General features: G+C 61.0%; 1 non-coding gene and 1 pseudogene across 1 annotated transcript in view; both read left to right on the top strand.

Moving 5' to 3' along the window:
• Positions 1–5110: 5110 nt before the first annotated feature.
• LOC122331928 lies at positions 5111–5259 on the top strand (annotated as a pseudogene).
• A 396-nt stretch (positions 5260–5655) lies between these two features.
• Positions 5656–6070, top strand: part of LOC122331989 — a 4024-nt gene continuing 3609 nt past the window's right edge. Inside the window, exon 1 of the ribosomal RNA XR_006248347.1 lies at positions 5656–6070. This exon is cut by the window's right edge and continues 3609 nt beyond it. This is a non-coding gene — a ribosomal RNA (28S ribosomal RNA).

Here is a 6070-nt window from a genome sequence, read left to right as displayed (position 1 = left end):
GTGGGAAAGCGTCCGGGAAGCGCGCGCTTAACCGGACTCGATCGGTCGGATGAAGCGCCTGGATGTTTGGACTTAGGTTTTGAGCGAAAAAAATTTCCTCCAGGGCGGCGAAGTCGAGTGGGAAAAGCGTCGGGAAGGCGCACTTAACCGGACTCGATCGGTCGGATGAAGCGCCTGGATGTTTGGACTTAGGTTTTGAACGAAAAAAAATTTCCTCCAGGGCGGCGGGAAGTCGAGTGGGAAAGCGTCCGGAAGGCGCACTTAACCGGACTCGTCGGTCGGATGAAGCGCCTGGATGTTTGGACTTAGGTTTTGAGCGCAAAAAATTTCCTCCAGGGCGGCGAAGTCGAGTGGGAAAAGCGTCCGGGAAGGCGCGCTTAACCGGACTCGATCGGTCGGATGAAGCGCCTGGATGTTTGGACTTAGGTTTTGAGCGAAAAAAATTTCCTCCAGGGCGGCGGGAAGTCGAGTGGGAAAGCGTCCGGGAAGGCGCACTTAACCCGGACTCGATCGGTCGGATGAAGCGCCTGGATGTTTGGACTTAGGTTTTGAGCGAAAAAAATTTCCTCCAGGGCGGCGGGGTCGAGTGGGAAAGCGTCGGGAAGGCGCACTTAACCGGACTCGATCGGTCGGATGAAGCGCCTGGATGATTTTCGTTTGAAAAATTGCACTAAGTCAACCGGGAAAAGGTCCGACTTCCATACCCTCCGAGGCTCGAGTCAGGCCGACCGAGGCCTCCTCCGGGCATGATTCAAATTTTCCCGCGACCCTGGAGGTGGCGTTTACACAGAACAACTTTTACATGGGTACGATTTGGTGAGCGCGTGTTTTTGTGGACTTAGTCTCTGGCAAAAAAGTCGAAAAAGCGACTAAGTCCATATCGACTTAGGTTTTGAGCGCATAATCTTTCTGAAGCTCCGGGCGAGGAGCTATCGAGCGCTTCACCTGAAACACGGACACAGGCGCCGAGAGAGGGGCGTTCGGCGGCGAGCGTCCCCTCGGCCCGGCGTGATCGATTGGAGCGCGGCGCGCCCCTAGCCTAGAGACCCCACCCGGCCAGCCCGCTGCCCGCTATGGCTCGGGAGTGCCTGGCAGAGACACGGCGGCGTGCAATGGGTTTACGTTTGGGCTTTGACAGCACGCGCGCCGGGCAATTTGGGCGTTAGTTACGAGCAGGCCCCCTCAGCCCGAGGAAGCGCGCGAACCGCCGGAGGAGGCCTGAGCGGCGGTCAGAGCGCGAAGTCCGTCACGGCGGCGTGGAGGGCAGAAACGCGGCGCGTCCAGGCGGCGCGCGGCGGTACCCCGTCCCGTGAAACACACTTTTCCGGCGTCGGCGCGATCCCAGCGGCCACCCACCCCAGGCGACCCCGCCGGAAGGTTCGAGCAGCGCGTCGCCCCCCTGGCGGCGGTCTTAGCCGAGGTCAGCGGGGTCTGCCCAGGCCCCCTCCTCAGGCGGACTGAGACCGTGTGTGGCAAAAGCGCGCCGCGTCGGTTGGTCCCTCGACCCACAGGGGTTACCTGGTTGATCCTGCCAGTAACATATGCTTGTCTCAAAGATTAAGCCATGCAGGTCTAAGTGCACCGCGGCGGTACAGTGAAACTGCGAATGGCTCATTAAATCAGTTATGGTCCCTTTGATCGCTCCACCGGTACTTGGATAACTGTGGCAATTCCAGAGCTAATACATGCAAGCGGCGCCGGCCGGGCGACCGCCTCTCCTCGCGGGGCGGGAGGCTGAGGGCAGCGATGCATTTATCAGATCAAAACCCCATCCGGGCCCCGAGGATCCGTCCTCGGACCGGTACCTTTGGTGACTCTAGATAACCTCGGGCGATCGCTCGCCCTTCGCGGCGGCGGCGATTCATTCAGTGTCTGCCCTATCAACTTTCGATGGTACATCAGGCGCCTACCATGGTGACCACGGGTGACGGGGAATCAGGGTTCGATTCGGAGAGGAGCCTGAGAAGCGGCTACCACATCCAAGGAAGGCAGCAGGCGCGCCAAATTACCCATTTCCGACTCGGAGAGTAGTGACGAAAAATAACAATACAGGTCTCTTTGAGGCCCTGTAATTGGAATGGCGTATCTTAAACACATGGCGAGGACCCATTGGAGGCAAGTCTGGTGCCAGCAGCGCGGTAATTCCAGCTCAATAGCGTATATTAAAGTTGCTGCAGTTAAAAAGCTCGTAGTTGGATCTCGGGATCTGGCTGGCGGTCCGCCGAGAGGCGAAGCCACCGCCCGTCCCAGGTCCCTGCCTCGGCGCCCCGGATGCCCTTGGCTGGGTGTCGGTCCGAGGGCCCAAAGCGTTTACTTTGAAAAAATTAGAGTGTTCAAAGCAGGCGGCGTCGCCGCTGAATACGCAGCTAGGAATAATGGAATAGGACTCGGTTCTATTTTGTGGGTTTCTGGAACCGGAGCCATGATTAAGAGGGGCGGCGGGGCATTACGTATTGCGCGCTAGAGGTGAAATTCTTGGACCGGCGCAAGGCGGGACGGCGAAAGCATTTGCCAAGAATGTTTTCATTAATCAAAAACGAAAGTCGGAGGTTGAAGGCGATCAGATACCGTCGTAGTTCCGACCGTAAGCGATGCCGACCAGCGATCGGCGGCGTTATTCCCATGACCGCCCGGGCGGCGTGCGAGAAACCACGAGTCTTTGGGTTCGGGAGTATGGTTGCAAAGCTGAAACTTAAAGGAATTGTGGAAGGGCACCACCAGGAGTGGAGCCTGCGGCTTAATTGACTCAACACGGAAACCTCACCCGGCCCGGACACGGAAAGGATTGACAGATTGATAGCTCTTTCTCGATTCTGTGGGTGGTGGTGCATGGCCGTTCTTAGTTGGTGGAGCGATTTGTCTGGTTCATTCCGATAACGAACGAGACTCCGGCTTGCTAAATAGTGGCGCGGCCACTTGGGTCGGCGTCAAAAACTTCTTAGAGGGACAAGTGGCGTTCAGCCACGCGAGATGGAGCAATAACAGGTCTGTGATGCCCTTAGATGTCCGGGGCTGCACGCGCGCCACAATGGGCGGATCAGCGTGTGTCTACCCTGCGCCGAGAGGCGCGGGTAACCCGCTGAACCCCGCTCGTGATCGGGACTGGGGATTGAAACTATTTCCCATCAACGAGGAATTCCCAGTAAGCGCGGGTCATAAGCTCGCGTTGATTAAGTCCCTGCCCTTTGTACACACCGCCCGTCGCTACTACCGATTGGATGGTTTAGTGAGGTCCTCGGACCGGCCCGCGGTGGCCCCTCGCGAGGAGCTCTGGCGGGCGCGGAAAAGGCGATCAAACTTGACTATCTAGAGGAAGTAAAAGTCGTAACAAGGTTTCCGTAGGTGAACCTGCGGAAGGATCATTATCGGCCCGGCCCGATCCAAAGCGAAACCGCCCCGGGCGGGGAGGCCTAGCCCACCTCCCCCCCGTCTCAAGCTCCGGGTGCGCGGCAGAGGCCGGCGGCTCCGGCGCGGCCTCTCCCCTCCGGAGCACCGAAAGCGAAAGCGCAGAGCGCGATAAGAAAAAAAAAGGGAACTTGACTGTCGCTGCACTCGGCGGCCCCCGCTTTCAGCGGCGGGGCTGAGCCGAGGGCCCTGGCGAGTACCACGCCGGCCTCGGGACCGTGGGTTCAAAGTCTCCTCCCGCGAAGGAGGGGCGCCCGTCCGGGGTAAAAAAACCTCTATCCTATTTTACTCTATGATCCAGCGGCCGTGGCCCGAGAGGTCTGCCGCTCAAAAACCCAAGACGGCAAAAGAACCGCACAAAAACCTAAGACGAAGCGGAGAGAGATCCGCGAGAAGGAACGCGCCGTTCCCTGGGAGGCTTAGCGCACCTCCGCGGAGAGCTTGAGCAACCTACGCGGCGCCCATGACTGTCGCTGCACTCGGCGGGCCCCTGCTTTCCAGCGGCGGGGCCGACCTCCCTGGCGGAGTACCCGCCGGCCTCCGGGACCGTGGGCAACTCCTCCCGCGAAGCGCCCGTCGACTGTATCGCTCTATGCAGCGGCCGTGGCGGCTGCCGCCCCGGCAAAGAACCGCTTTCCAGCGGTCGCTGCACTCGGCGGGCCCCCTGCTTTCCAGCGGCGGGGCGAGCTGGCGGTACCATACCACGGCCTCCGGGACCGTGGGTTCAAAGTCTCCTCCCGCGAAGGAGGAGCGCCCGTCCGGGGTAAAAAAAACCTCTATCCTATTTTACTCTATGATCCAGCGGCCGTGGCCGAGAGTCTGCCGCTCAAAAACCCAAAGCGGCAAAAGAACCGCACAAAAACCTAAGGCGGAGAGAGAGAGAGAGAGAGAGAGAACTTGACTGTCGCTGCACTCGGCGGGCCCCCTGCTTTCCAGCGGCGGGGCTGAGCCGAGCCCCTGGCGGGTACCATACGGCCTCCTCGGGACCGTGGGTTCAAAGTCTCCTCCCGCGAAGGAGGAGCGCCCGTCCGGGGTAAAAAAAACCTCTATCCTATTTTACTCTATGATCCAGCGGCCGTGGCCCGAGAGGTCTGCCGCGCAAAAACCAAAAGCGGCAAAAGAACCGCACAAAAACCTAAGGCGGAGAGAGAGAGAGATCCGAGAGAACTTGACTGTCGCTGCACTCGGCGGGCCCCTGCTTTCCAGCGGCGGGGCGAGCGAGGCCCTGGCGGAGTACCCGCCGCGGCCTCGGGACCGTGGGTTCAAAGTCTCCTCCCGCGAAGGAGGCGCCCGTCGAGGTAAAAAACCTCTATCCTATTTTACTCTATGTTCCAGCGGCCGTGGCCGAGAGGTCTGCCGCTCAAACATCCAAGGCGGCAAAGAGAACCGCACAAAAACCTAAGGCGAAGCGGAGAGAGGATCCGCGAGAAGGAGCGCCGTTCCCCTGGGAGGCTTGAGCGCACCTCCCGCGGAGAGCTTGAGCAACCTACGCGGCGCCCCACCCCCTTGCACGGGGTGGGGGCCGAGCCATGAGCCTCTGAAAGACTTTGCTTTGCCAACCCCGGCGGGTACCCAGCAGGCCTTGGGACCGTGGGTTGAAGTCCCCCTCGCGAGGCGCCCGTCGAGAACGACCCCCTTTGTATTTTGAACCCACAAGCCTGTGCAGTTCGGCCTCGCCCTCCGGCGCTAAACTCAAGCGCGATGCGACTCTTAGCGGTGGATCACTCGGCTCGTGCGTCGATGAAGAAGCGCAGCCAGCTGCGAGAACTAATGTGAATTGCAGGACACATCGATCGCCGACGCCGAGAGCGCTGCGGGCCCGGGTCCGTCCGGGCCACGCCTGTCTGAGTCGCTTTCCCATCGATCGGGACCTCCGGGTCCCGCGGCTGGAAAGCGTCGCAGGGGCTTCCGCTCCCCTCCGTCCTCCCAAGTGCAGAACCGCCACGGGCATCGCCTCCTCGGCGGGAGTCGGCGCTTCCTCGGCTTCCCCTCCCACGAGGGGAGGTCAGCGTCCCCCAGGCGTCTGGGACGGCGGCGTCCTCCTCTCGGCGGCTTCGGTGGGTGTCTGCCACCTCCGTCGCCCGCCGGCGTGGACCCCCGGCTCCCTCCGCCCCTCGGGCGCTCCGTGCGTAGCGGAGAGTTTCGCGCTCCGTCTCTCGCCCCCCCTCGGCGCCCTGCCCGCGCGCGCGCGAGACCTGTTCAGGCCAGCCCGCAGCAGCAGCGCGCGGCGCTCCTAACCATATCCGACAGCGACCTCAGATCAGGCGAGGCGACCCGCTGAATTTAAGCATATTACTAAGCGGAGGAAAAGAAACTAACAAGGATTCCCTCAGTAGCGGCGGCGAGAGAGAAAGAGCCCAGCGCCGAATCCGCCCGGGCCACGGCGGCGAGGACATGTGGCGTACAGAAGACCGTTCTCTCGGCGCGGGTCGGGGCCCAAGTCCTTCTGATGGAGGCTTAGCCCGTGGGCGGTGTGAGGCGGTGGCAGGCCCCCCCCCGCCCGAGTGCGGTTCTTCTCGTCGGGTTGCTTGGGAATGCAGCCCAAAGCGGGTGGTAAACTCCATCTAAGGCTAAATACCGCCACGAGACCGATGAGTCGACAAGTACCGTGAGGAAAGTTGAAAAAGAACTTTGAAGAGAGTTCAACAGGGCGTGAAACGCTAAG

This window comes from Puntigrus tetrazona, unplaced genomic scaffold (assembly GCF_018831695.1).
Source record: "Puntigrus tetrazona isolate hp1 unplaced genomic scaffold, ASM1883169v1 S000000003, whole genome shotgun sequence".
NCBI classification, from domain to species: Eukaryota; Metazoa; Chordata; class Actinopteri; order Cypriniformes; family Cyprinidae; genus Puntigrus; species Puntigrus tetrazona.
The sequence above is the reverse complement of the archived record's forward strand: the minus strand, read 5'-3'. Positions and strand labels throughout refer to the sequence as shown.